This window comes from Thermobia domestica, chromosome 8, assembly GCF_964235325.1.
Source record: "Thermobia domestica chromosome 8, izTheDome1.hap1.1, whole genome shotgun sequence".
Taxonomy (NCBI): domain Eukaryota; kingdom Metazoa; phylum Arthropoda; class Insecta; order Zygentoma; family Lepismatidae; genus Thermobia; species Thermobia domestica.
The window spans coordinates 151950933-151964423 of record NC_137461.1 but is presented as its reverse complement, the minus strand read 5'-3'; the positions used below and the strand labels follow the sequence as shown (position 1 = coordinate 151964423).

At 34.3% G+C, this 13491-nt stretch overlaps 1 protein-coding gene across 3 annotated transcripts in view; it reads right to left on the bottom strand.

Annotated features, from left to right (window-relative positions):
* LOC145693293 (alpha-tocopherol transfer protein-like) overlaps positions 1 to 13491 on the bottom strand; it is a 111845-nt gene that overhangs the window by 38346 nt on the left and 60008 nt on the right. The window lies entirely within an intron of this gene.

The window sequence follows — 13491 nt, the reverse complement described above, 5'->3', positions numbered from 1 at the left end:
CCATACACCAGTTACTACATGTGTGATTGTGGGGTGGAATCTTTTTAAGAAAAGTTAGAAATCTTCAAGGAACGAGTACACCCGTGCATGGATTTAACCAATGAAATCCTCAGAGAATAAATCACATTCTCTCATCTCAGCACACCTGGATCAAGTTCGCTGTTTCATCCGAAAGTAAAGAAGTCAAGAACAGGCTTATCGCGCCGACTGAAGGTAATAACTCACGTCAAAGGTCAATTTTGTGTGGTAGGGTATATAAAATGCATCAAATATGTAGCTCAGTAGTTATCCAGACCGAGAAACTGGTATCGATGAACCTGTGGCTAGAGATAATTTTATCATTTGCACTATGAAAAGAACGTCGTTGACCTAGTGCTAACAGCGCAGACAGCCACAATACACACATGTTCATTGTTACTTAATCACAAAATAATCAGTATATAGTTAGTCCCATTATTTTTATAACTATATGCACATTATATTCTGTCAATTACCGTGGTAATGTTGTGTGTCAACAATATTTCATATAATATATGATAAAAATACGATAGAAACGTTTGTATAGTGGCGAAAAGTATTTTCATGGAAATCAGAGAAATACTCTCACAATTTATTCCAAGACAAATGTACAAAATTAATGGATTTTAAAGAAACAAGTATTTTGAAAAAACTTATTCTTGACTTAAATATTTTGTCTAATAGACTATCACTGAATAATCTTACTGCTCTTGTTCTTTGAATACTGTAGCTCTCAAAATCATTTAATTAAAGACGAAGTAATTCACATCCTTATAAGGGAAGTTTTAAATTATAGTTTTATAAAGCAAAATACATTTTAAAGCTTTATGTTTTATTTATTTATTTAGTTAGTTAGTTATTTAACAAATTCCGAGATACAGCGCAATTTTACCATTTTACACAGGGAAATGTTAACAAGCAAGAAAAAAAATAAGAAAAATAAAAATAAATATCAATAACAATAACACTCATAATGTCAACAAAAATAACTTGAAAAAATGTCCATATAAGTTGCTAGATGATTAGGGTCTATAATATTTCGGTAATCTGTGAAAAAAAAAAAAAAAAGATCTCTCTACCAACCTAAGGCAGACAAGATGGAATAGGTGAGTATTCCGCGTTTTACTAATAGGGATACGTAAGGATACTTCTTGAAGTAGGTTTCCGGATCTTAAGTTCCCATTAACTATCTTCTGAAGAAATTCCAGATCAGAGTTATTTCTGCGTACTTCCGAAGTCTGGATATTAAGATGTCGCAAGAGTTTCACGTTAGGTAATAATGAGAGTGTGGGGACACGAAAGCGTACTATTGCAATAAAGAAATTAAGAATAGAATCAAGTCTAGAGAGATGTGTAGGTGTGGCCCTGGTCCATATGGGAGAGCAGTATTCGATCTTGAGTACTATTAGGGTTTTATAGAATGATGCTAATGATGCCACAGTACGTACTTCAGTGAATCGGTAAAGAATGAAGTAAGATATGCATTGATTTCTTACCTATTGAGGAGATATGGTCAGAGAATATGAGTTTCGAATCAAAGATGACACCAAGATTATTATGACTAGTAGAATGTGTTATAGGGGAATCGTTAATATGGCATTTGGAGGGAGCAGTAGACTTTTTCAGAGTAATTGTAATACTGTCACATTTTCTGCTCTTATGTTTCGATTGCCATATTTCACACCAGACTACAAGATAATTTATGTGTTCCTGTAAGGCAATCGTGTCATGAAAGCAGGAGATTTTCTATATAATTTACAATCGTTAGCAAGAAGTAAAAGGCCACTAGGATTAGCTGATAAGTATGAGCGAAGGTCGTCTATATACAGGACAAATAGCAGAGGTCATCCATATATAGCCCGTTTTTCTACTTCTCCCAAGCAACTAAGTTTCTATAAAATGATACATAACTATATGAATATTTAAAAGAGAATCGAGTTTATAAGAGAGGCCGCGGTGGCTCAGTGGTTGAGCGTTCACCTCTGGTGCTTGGGGTCCCGGGTTCGATCCCAGCCCCCGCCAAGTGAACTTTGTGGTGAACAAACACCGTGTGCGTGGGTTTTCTTGGGGTTCTCCTGTTTCCTCCCACTCTTCATTCCACCATTTCATTCATTATTCATCATCACCGTCTCCTTTAGCCTCATTGGCATAACCGTGGAACGTAAAACTCAAAGATTTCATTTCATTTCATTTTTCGAATTTATAAGAGACAGTAAGTAATACCAATGAATTAGCCCTATGACTAATCGCACAATTATTATAGCAAAAATAAATAAATAAATAAATAAACAGGAAAGAATACTATCATTTTCTGCATTGCTATCACGTTAAATATCAAAATACTCTATATTTATCTTACCTGCACAATAAATTGCATACTATAGTTTAAAAGTTATATGCTCCATACAGAGAATATCTTTTGCTAATAATCCAATACAAATAAACATTTTACTCGATATTTCAATAAACCAATCAATCAATAAAAGCACAAAACTAGATGAAGGTATGCTAATTTCAAAAATAGCTCTGGCATATATTAAACGAGTTAGTGGATATTAGAAAAGCACCATGGAATTTGTCAGCTGTATGGGCGAAACGTGGCAAGAATATTAAAAAGACGGTAAGTGAAGTGATCGGTTCCAAATCACAAAGACTGGTAATAAAGAGGAAAGAAAAGAGATTCTACGAAATATTCATTACTAAAAACCAGTAATACTAACAATTTCCATGAACCTTATGCCGTTTTTGACAAACGTTTTGACAATTTGAACACTCAAAGTGTCAAATTCACATGAAAACTGAAAGTTAGTAAGTAAAAAGAAAATAAATTAATATTGAAATGTTTAAGGAATTATTTTCTTCATCACTCATTACAACGATTGTGGTGCTCTAATATATATATATATATATATATATATATATATATATATATATATATATATATATATATATATATAGATAGATAGATAGATAGATAGATAGATAGATAGATAGATAGATAGATAGATGAAACGAAGATAAAGAATAGCTAACCAACAATTAGATTCAACAGAGTTTTACTGAAAATTCAAATTTGTTCATTGGCATTGCCGCCCACAGGGGGGATGTATGGCGCAAGCTGCGCCATTGAGAAAAAGTTTGGGGGGGATTCTACTCTACTTTCGAACTAGCAATTTTACTGTCGGAATAGCATTAAAACACGATTTTGAGAAGCTAATTTTCAAAAATTTTCCGGGGTGAACCCCCGTACCCCCTGCTTCAACACTCGATGAATGAAGTACCGCGCAAGTAGCCGTATGAGAGGAAAGGTTGGTTCGTTTTAAGAGAGAAGAGCCGCCCACAGGAGGGATGAATGGTGCAAGTTGTGCCATCGAGAAAAAAATTGGGGGGGAATAAAAAAAATTGGGGAAGAATTTTACTCTAATGTCAAATAAGTAATTTTGCTGTCGTCAGAATAACATTGGAACACGATGCGATTTTTTTTTAAATCTCGAGAATGAATCCCCCTGCCCCCTGCTTAGAAACTCTATGAATGAAGTACCGCGCAAGTTGCTATATGAAAGGATGGGCTGGTCGGTTTATCGCTTTGTGGATATATCTGGATCAGTCTGGATCAGTGAGTGAAGAAAGGATTCATTAGGCCTTACAGGTGTTTGTTGAATATGTCTGGTTTTCCATACCTAACAATATTATACCAGATACTTCTGTCATTACCAGCAACGAGTTGCTCAGCTGAGAGGATTATGAGTAAAGTAAAGATTGTAAAAAATAGACTAAGAAGCAGCATGGGAGATGTATGGCTCTCCGACATGCTTGTCCTTTCTTCCGAAAAAGACATTTTAGAACGCATTCCCAGCGATATTATAGACAAATTTGCTTTGTCGAGTGAGCAAAGAAAAACATTATTACTCTATAAAGGACATCAAGGGTAGGTTAATGTCACCACCACGACCAGTAATAATTTAATCCAACAAAATCATTCCTGTAAAAAAAAACAAGTATGAGCGGCCTTAAAAAGAAGTGAAATCACAAAAATGAGCGCCAAGTTCTGGTGAATAACAGTTACAAACACTCAAGGAATCACTTTCAAATTTAGATTTGAAACTTGCCTATGTTGTCTGTTGAAAATTATAAAGTAGTTTGACATAATTGTGAGCTAGTGGTAACCATACAGACAACAGCCAAGTTTCAAATCTAAATTTGAAGTGAGCCAGTGAGTGTTTGGTAACTGTTGTCTACCAGAACTTGGCGCCTATTTTTGTGATTTTAATTCTTTTTAAGGCCACTCGTACTTGGCTCTTTTACAGGAATGTTTTTTGTTGGATATCACTTCTCTTTGTAGGCTAATTTCGAGGATAACATTTTCTTTTGGTATCAAACTCAATAACTTGTAACTTGCGTCTTACTTTTCATGTACAAGGGAATTATATCAATATTTTGTAAAGAAAAAAATAATACTACTAATTGTAAAAAAAGAATACCTGTGCCATACACAGTGTGTAGAAGTTTTTATACCTTTCAATATCCTTATAGAACATATTTAGTATTGTACACTACCAAGACTACTAATAAAAGTAATGCCATTTTTATAATTACTACTGCCCCTACTACTACTACAAGCATTCTATAATACTACTACAGGAAATAAAAACAATAACAAAAATACTAGTACTATAAAAATACTAGTACTATAAAAACTACAGCTACATTGGGCAATTGTTTTTAGAGGACTTGAGTTTTGAGGAGGGAAGAGATTATTAGTTTTGGGGGGGAGTGCGCCATCAGCTTTGGGGGGAATGGGCACCCCTGTTCATTGGCATTGTCAAAATGTAAAACCTTTGTTTCCTTCAAATCTAAATATGTACTAGAAGCACAAGACAGCAATATAGTTTAAGAATCTTTCAGTTGTTGTCATAACTTAGTATGTAATCTATATATATAAAAGAGAACGTACAATTCTTTGTCCGCTCATCACGCTAATACGGCTGAACCAATTTCTTTCATTTTTGGGGGGTTATTAGGATTTGGACCCTAGATGGTTTTTATCATATCACTTTAATTTTTAATTACCAGTGTCTTGAGATAATTGACCATTCAAGTGTCCATAACGTACAAATCCTTTGTTATTAGTTCATCATAGGTAAAAATAAACGTATTTATATGCAACCCGCATGACCGTGTCACTCGGCGGGTTAACATAAATGACAGGCGATATACAGCGGAAAATAGCTTGAATCTTCTGTTTAAAATTTTTTAATTGATTTGCTTATTTTTACAGACACTTTTACAATATGCCAGCACCGGGATGACCGCAGCGAAGCGGGGCGGGTTAACATAAATGACAGGCGATATACAGCGGAAAATAGCTTGAATCTTCTGTTTAAAATTTTTTAATTGATTTGCTTATTTTTACAGACACTTTTACAATATGCCAGCACCAGGATGACCGCAGCGAAGCGGGGCGGGTTAACATAAATGACAGGCGATATAATGTTAAGATTTACTGCAATCTTCTATGGTTTTTATCATATCACTTGAAAGCGAAAAAGTAAAAATTATCTAAGTAACAAAGTTTATTGCGTTCCGGGGTGACCGCAGCGAAGCGGGGTGAACGCTGCTAGTATTGTAATAAATAATGAAGAAAATATTGTAATGTGTGATGTTGGTGTTAAAGAAACAAATAATGAAATTATTATTTTAAAAAAAAAATGGGAAACATACATACCTATTAGTAAGATTCAAATTTTATGATCTGTTGTCAGTGAATGTAATGTTATATAGATCGAATATCACATAGAAACCGCTCCATCTTACTTTAAACTCGTCGTCATAGTGCAAAAAATTCCATTGTATGTTTTATAATACTCATTAAGCAAACTGCACAAAATTCGACATGTTCCGTTGAACTTACCCAATACCGTGTTACACCTCCGCAGATATCAATAACTATCTACATTGTGAATTGATTGTGTTTAAAAATAACTCCAAAAGGTGTTGCAGATTGACAACGTCAATCCATTCAACTGTCAATCAGTTAATTGTCGGTTTTGTAACCTCACTGGAGCTCCTTCTCCTGCTTCTAAACCATTAGATTAATAAGGTTGAAAATTCCTTTTTATAACTTGTATTTTCTTATAGGACTAGCTATATCAGTATTTGTCTAAAAATACTTTCCGTAATTGCCGGTGTTTTTCTAGCTTATGTTTGAAACATTATATTTCTGCCATATTGAAACATTATATTCTGCCATACGGCATGGCGTGACGAGTTAGAACAACATAGTTGCTTACGGACAGAATAGTAAATACATTTGACTGGTTTATAATTTGATAGGGATGGTATCGAGACGAAACTTTGTACAGTCTCGGTCTCGGTCTCGTCTCGAGTAAAAACTCACCGTCTCGGTCTCGGTCAACAGATGCTTGTCTCGATCTCGGTCTCGGTCTCGAGTACCAAATCTCGGTCTCGTCTCGAAAGTCTCGAAATAAATAGTGTGAAATTAAAATAGTGAAACTATTATTCTCGTACAGTCTGTCGTTTCCGCTTATTTTTTCCTTTCATTTTGACTTAGAATTATGGTATCGTGTACCTCTTCGTAGCTAATTTGCTAGTGCTAATGCTTTCCATGCGCGTATTCCAGATTCAATGCTCAGTGGATATATCATGCCAAAACCCTTATAGAACCCATATTTCACTTTCAGCAATAGACTTTGTCTCATATAGCCTCAGAACTGCGTATACAATTAAACTCTATTAAATTAACTCCAGTACTCTACAGTAGTTTATTTCCTTCCTTTGAATCAGAATTGTTCAATACCTCCTGACGAATAACGCAACACATAGCAGCACGAATGTATTTAATCGTACTGAAATAGAAACTTTACAATTTCTCAATTATTATTCAATACATTCTGCTTTGACTGTCATTTTAAAAACAAAATATAACGTTCTTTATCGTAACAAATAGGGTAAATTATTACTACAATATACGTATTTTGTTTGAAATTGATGAAATGCTATATTACCGTTTCACATCTCCGTGTTTAATTGACACTTTTTAACACGAACGTTCTGAACCTTGTGGTGGGAGCTACTACACTCATCTTTGCTATGTGAGTTCTCGAGTTGGATCACAATACAAGTTAGATTCAAAGTCCGATGTTTCGCATAGTTCGCGTCTCATTTTATGTGCATTCTGTTTCTTATACAAGTTCATAAGATCGTAATGCATTACGTAAGCACATATCCAGTGCCGTAACATATATTAATCTTATTCTTGACTCTCAACGGTGCATGCAATCTTTATTCGAGAAAACTAAACTTGCTTAATTATGTTGAAATTTTATATTGATTAAAAATTATTTGCGCAACATGGACATACATATTATATAAGTATATAGGTAATTCGAGTTATCTGTATCTATTTTTTCTCACTCGCCAAAACAAGTCATTCATAACTTTCTAGTTTTCTTTTGTATTAATTTTCGTAGTTTTTCTGCAACATGATGGATTGAATAGTCAATTTTTTTTTCGCGCTATGATTTTCATTAAATTTTGGATCCATTTTTACCCTACCTTACCTAGTAAAAGTAATATATTTAGTCTTAGTTGAGGAACCGGTTTTTCGCATCTGTAAAATTAAGATATTATGACTTGGTTTAGTTTACCTCCGAGGTCCAGATATAATAAAATCATCACCATTATCATAATCAACCATTATCAATCCATTGCTAGATGAAGGTCTTTCCAATTCTTCTCCACAACTATCTAACTTGGGCAATTCTTTTCCAGGTTACTCCTCAGTGGCTCTTGATTTCGTCACACCTTCTTGTATGGAGAGGTTTCCTAGGCTGGTTTTGTCTCGTGGTATCCAGTCTAGAATTGTTTTCGTCCGTCGATCATAATTTCTTCTTGCAATACGTCCAGCACACTTTCCAGCTCATATTAAATTATTTCATTAGCACCATCAGTATTCATCTCTATATATTTGGGCTACAAATAGTTCGAATTCGCTACTTTCGGAGTACAGACACGCTACTTTTTAATCTTCAGATCTAGCAACACTGACTGAATGATTTAAATCAACAAAATGTGAGAACCCCCATTTGGTCTAGCGGCTAGCACTCTTGATTTCGGTTCGCGTGATCTGGAGTTCGATTTCCGGTAGGGGTAAAGTTGAACGACCGAAGTGGTTCGGATTCCACTATAATCATTAGCTCCACGTCTCCTTTAGCCGCCAGAGCATAACTGTGGGACGTTAAACTAAAACAAAACAAAAGTGAACATTGTGTATTACTAACTGTAAGTCCTTGAATAATTGCATATAGTAGTTATATGGTACAGACCGAGTTTGAGGTGGTTGGTAGTCAAACTAAAGCAAGTGAAATGTAATTAGAGTGCAATTAGAACTTTTAATTAAGCACGCCCTTAATCTAAAGTGTACACCTGGCCTAAGGCTTAGGGGGAACAACTAGTGTTACTGAAAATATATCAGTTACATTTCATTTCAATTACAATTTGCATTTACATGTATTGCTGGAACGAAGGCTTAAACATTAACATTATAAGTAGCCCAAAGACAATGAAAAACTTCGTCTCTTGAAAGCATTCTTGCACCATGAAACAAATTACGAGTAATTTTAAAATATTTTGCAGTTTATCTATTTGCACATATTTAGAATAATATTTAGCAATTTATTTAAGTGAGCAACACTGCTTAAAATAATGTAACTGCGACTTGTAATTAAAACCACCAGAAACTATTGTTTAATGTTATAGAAGCAAAGGAAAGCAATAATCATTATAAAAATTTAATACAAATACGTCATTTTAAGCAGTATAACAATCATTAACAATGTGTTTGGTATTTCTAAAACGATTTGAAATAACAATTGTTGTAAATGGCGTTATAAGCATTTAAGTCTTTTGGAAGCATCTGCATGATGAGACGTGATGTGCCAGCGCGTTTTCGAAGTAAGGTCTTTAGAAACATTTACATTTTCCATTTCTTGTAGCTTTGTTCTTTCATTCATTCGAAATATATTATACCATACTCATGATCACAGTATTTGACGCTAAGGTACAGTTGATGCGCATTGCACCGTCCATGCCATTTGAGTTATTAGAAATTTCCAAGCTGCACTAAATAATGTGTGGGCTATTGTGGTTTTGTTAAATAAATAAATTAGGAATATGTACTCTACGTAGCGCAATTTGAGAAAATACAACTTTATTTTGCTTTAGCAACATTGCTTCTTTATCTAGTGATATTGAAGAGTATCAAGAAAAATTTCCCGACTTGGTACAAAATTTCAGCATTTTTAATATATATATATATATATATATATATATATATATATATATATATATATATATATATATATATATATATATATATATATATATCGCAGATCCTAGGGGAGGACTATAGGGACTATAGCCTCTTTTAACGCTCAGGTATGCACTGGATAAAATGGGCTTCAATCGTACTTTCTTTACACTGGATAAAGCGGCAAACCATGGTTTAGCCCCTCCCTTGATCATATACTGGGTCCGTGGCTATATATATCCAGGATGGCCCATTTTAATCTTTCCACGGAGATATCTCGAAAACGGTTGAACATAAATGAACCAAACAAAAACTCAAATAGGAAATGCCATGAACACACTGAATGGTGTTGTCGCGGCGCCTCCCGGGGCCGCCTTTTATGGGGTACCAGGGCCAAACTTTAAAATTTTAAATGAAAACATGGAACGAGTAATACCTCGTTCCATAGATCTTTAAAAAGTAATAAGCGTTGTGGCAAAAGATTTTTCATTTATCTGATAAAACGTCCAGTACCATTAATATGAAAACAGTTGGAGATAAACGAACAGTCAGAAAGTGAAACAGGAAACGCATGGGGCGCGTCGAATAATGTTCTCGCAGTGCTCCCAGGGCTGCCTTTGAAGGGGGCCAAACTTAGAAATTTTAAACCGAAATATGGGTCAAGTGATACGTCGTTGGATAAATCTTGAAACACTAAACAGTGTTGTGGCAAAAGATTTTTCATATGGGTCACCGTTTTCAAAATGGCCGCCAAGACATGGTGCCTGTATCAGATAAAACGTCCAGTACCACTAGACCCCTAATATGAAAATAGTTGGAGATAAGTGAACAGAATAAAACTCGTATAGGAAAGCACAGAGGGTATTTATCATTCGAGTATAATGCAACGGAGAAAAGATTATTAAAATATAATTGACATGATGCAAAAGAGCAAATGATAGAAAATTATCTTTCCGATCTCTGTCCGTAAGTAGGTGAAGAGGGAATGAATGGTAAAATCTCAAATGAGAACCTCACTTTTATTTGCAATAGATATGATTTGTCTGCAACACTTGTGTGTACAATGGACTGGTACTATAATGAATAAAAATAAAGTGAAATAAGGTGAATAAAAATAAGGTGAAATTCAAGTTTAACAACATGTTACCCGCCTCTTCGCCCCTGATAATTTAACGCAATGCATGCAAGATTTTTGGGACATATCTGCATCAGTATGTACCGTTTCGTTACTAAGAATCACAACTGAAATTACCGTTGAAAGTTATTCGGAATGTAGCTGTGGACATCTCAGTGAAACTCATCACATGCAAAAAGATAGAAGGAAAAGAAGCGAACCAATATCATGCAGAGGACTGTTGAACAAAAGCAACGTTCGTAAAGCTTGTTCTAAAATTGCATTGTTCGACAAATTTGTTTCGCATTTCAGTTGATTCATTTTTGCATCAAACCATTGCGCGCAATCAAAATGGAAGTACCATTTAACAAGAATTTTACATACTTTATTCCATTACAGAGACATTTTCTCTTATGAAAACACATTTCAAATAACTTTGTTTCGTAGATACAATTTGCAAAAACTAAGGCTCTCATTTACAATTTCACCGATCCTTCCCGCTTCACTCACTAACGGAGTGAGGAGGGAGCGATAATTTTCTAAAGTTAGATTTCTTCCTTTCCATTATGGCACTTTCACTCTAATCACCTTTTCGACTGTTGCAACATTCTCGAGCTATAGAATGATAAATACCCTCTGTGATTTCCCATTCGAATATTTGTTCTGGTGTTTTCATATTAGTTATACTGGACGTTTTATCTGATGCAGATACCATGTCTTGATGGTCATTTTGAAAACGGTGACCTAATATTTTATGCTTTGTTTGAGTGATTGATTTATTTGGTTTGGTTTATTTAACACCCCTTTCATGAGCCAATTTGTTATCTATACCTTAACGTGGGAATCGAATTTCGGACCTTGCACTTAAGCCGCTCTGCCACAAGAGGCACAACCGGGAGTTTTTCTTTCGAGTTACTTAGGAATATTGCAAATGATATGACTTTTCAAACTATGTTTAAAAGAGAATATACATCGACACACAAGATGATAATCTGAAAGCTAGGAAATATATTGAATTGTTTTTAATATGTTATCACGCTACCAAAACAGTATTTATGCTTTTTTATTCCAGCCTTTTAATATAAGCATTGTATAATACTAGGATTTCACAAGCATTTCACAATATATGTTTTAGGATTAAACAATTCTAGTTCACGTATATGCTATCTTGGGAAATACAGTAGAGTTTCGCTTATCCGACATAAACAGGCAGGCAGAACGCTGGATAATATGAATGTGTTAAGAAAAGACCTATTAAAAGTCAAACTATAATATAAATTTACACATTACGCAGCTAATAATCATATTTTGTAACAAATAATTGCACTGTATTGAATCTGGACGTATCCAGCGTGAGGTCCTGGGGCCGTCACCTTTCGAAACTTAAGCATATTTTAATAAACCTGCTTTTACCCTTTTGAGGCTCTTTTATATCAGATTACTTTGAGTCAGTGTCCGAACTTTGGGCAATGTGTTGTCTTGTTATAATTCTAAGAATATACTGTAATGCCATTGATCCCAGGTGGAATTAAAGAACACTTTTAAATAGGATTAACATTTCGTTTCCGTTCTTTTTAAAACTTTAATTATTAGAACGATTAGCCCATTGCCTTCTTGCTATTTTTGTTATGTGATATACGTAGCAGACAGTTTTCCTTTGTTACATGTCTCTTGTAAATATTTTTTATTTTGTTTATGCTACAATGCAGTTTGTTCAAAGTAAACTCGTTCATAAATGAAATGTAAGAAAAAGTTTAAGAGAAATACAGAACTGTTCCATTATTATTATTATTATTATTATTATTATTATTATTATTATTATTATTATTATTATTATTATTATTATTATTATTATTATATTGATATTGATATTGATATTTTTAAAACATTAGGATTGTGTGCTTACGAGGATTCGTGTTGGGCCCCCTCCGAAAAGAAAACATGGATACGTGCCTGCTCTGGATGTTAGACATATGAGTCATGGTGTAGACGGGCGTGCTAGGCGATAGAGTCCAGAACATCAAGAAACAGTCTAAGAAGACAACTTGCAGTTCTTCTTGCCGATTGATGCTATTTTTACTAGCAATGATATGTCGGGTGGAATAAACGAAGGCAGGATAAGCAAGACTATGGTGAATTGGTGATTCACGCACCTAAACCTGTAAAATATTTGTGTAAAAAATCATCTTTCACTCCCTAGCTAAATTTGTGGGTATGATCGCACATCTTGCCTTATAAAGAAAATTTATTTTTAACATGCTGAAAAACTAAAGAAAAACCAACTTCCAATAATTTGCTATAGCTTTCCTTTTTAATAACGGCAAACTTGTCCATTTCATCACTATAAATCAAGTTTGGTACTAAGATGTCTGTGTCTGTATATATCTTTCACACATTATTGGAGACAAAATTGCTCTTTTTACAAGAAAAGAGAATGAGAGAAGAAGCTATATAACAGCACAGACTGAAAACAATCGCTATTACCAATAGTACTATATGTTCGCTTTTATTCAGTGTCTTTGTTCTTAAGAGCATTGAAGTCATGAAGCTCGAGCATCATGCTGAAAATATGTTTCTTTCATGACATCATTCAATGAAATCATATTTTCTATGTTCTAAGTGGACGTGTATTTGCTGCAGCAATTTCTATTGAGCTTAAAAATTATTTTTCTTGACCACACGTGAAAGTTGTCCGTGGTTACCCTGGGTTACAATTTATGAAGACTCCAGCTCCAACATAGTTATGAATTCCTTCTAGACAAGTCTTCTAGTTCATTTTGATACAACAAATTGGTCAAGTTACTTTACTGTAAATAAGCATGCTCAAAAGAAAATACCAGTTCAAGATTATTATAATGTCTTTCATTTATCCATTTTGAGCTGCTGTGCAACGATATCGAAGTCACGTGTTATCAGTTTAACACTATATTTAGCGATGGAATCGAATCATCTATAGGGGAAGGCTAATTCTTTGTCCGATGTACTCACGTACTTTCGCAAATAATAGCTGTAGTATGTGACATGATGGAGA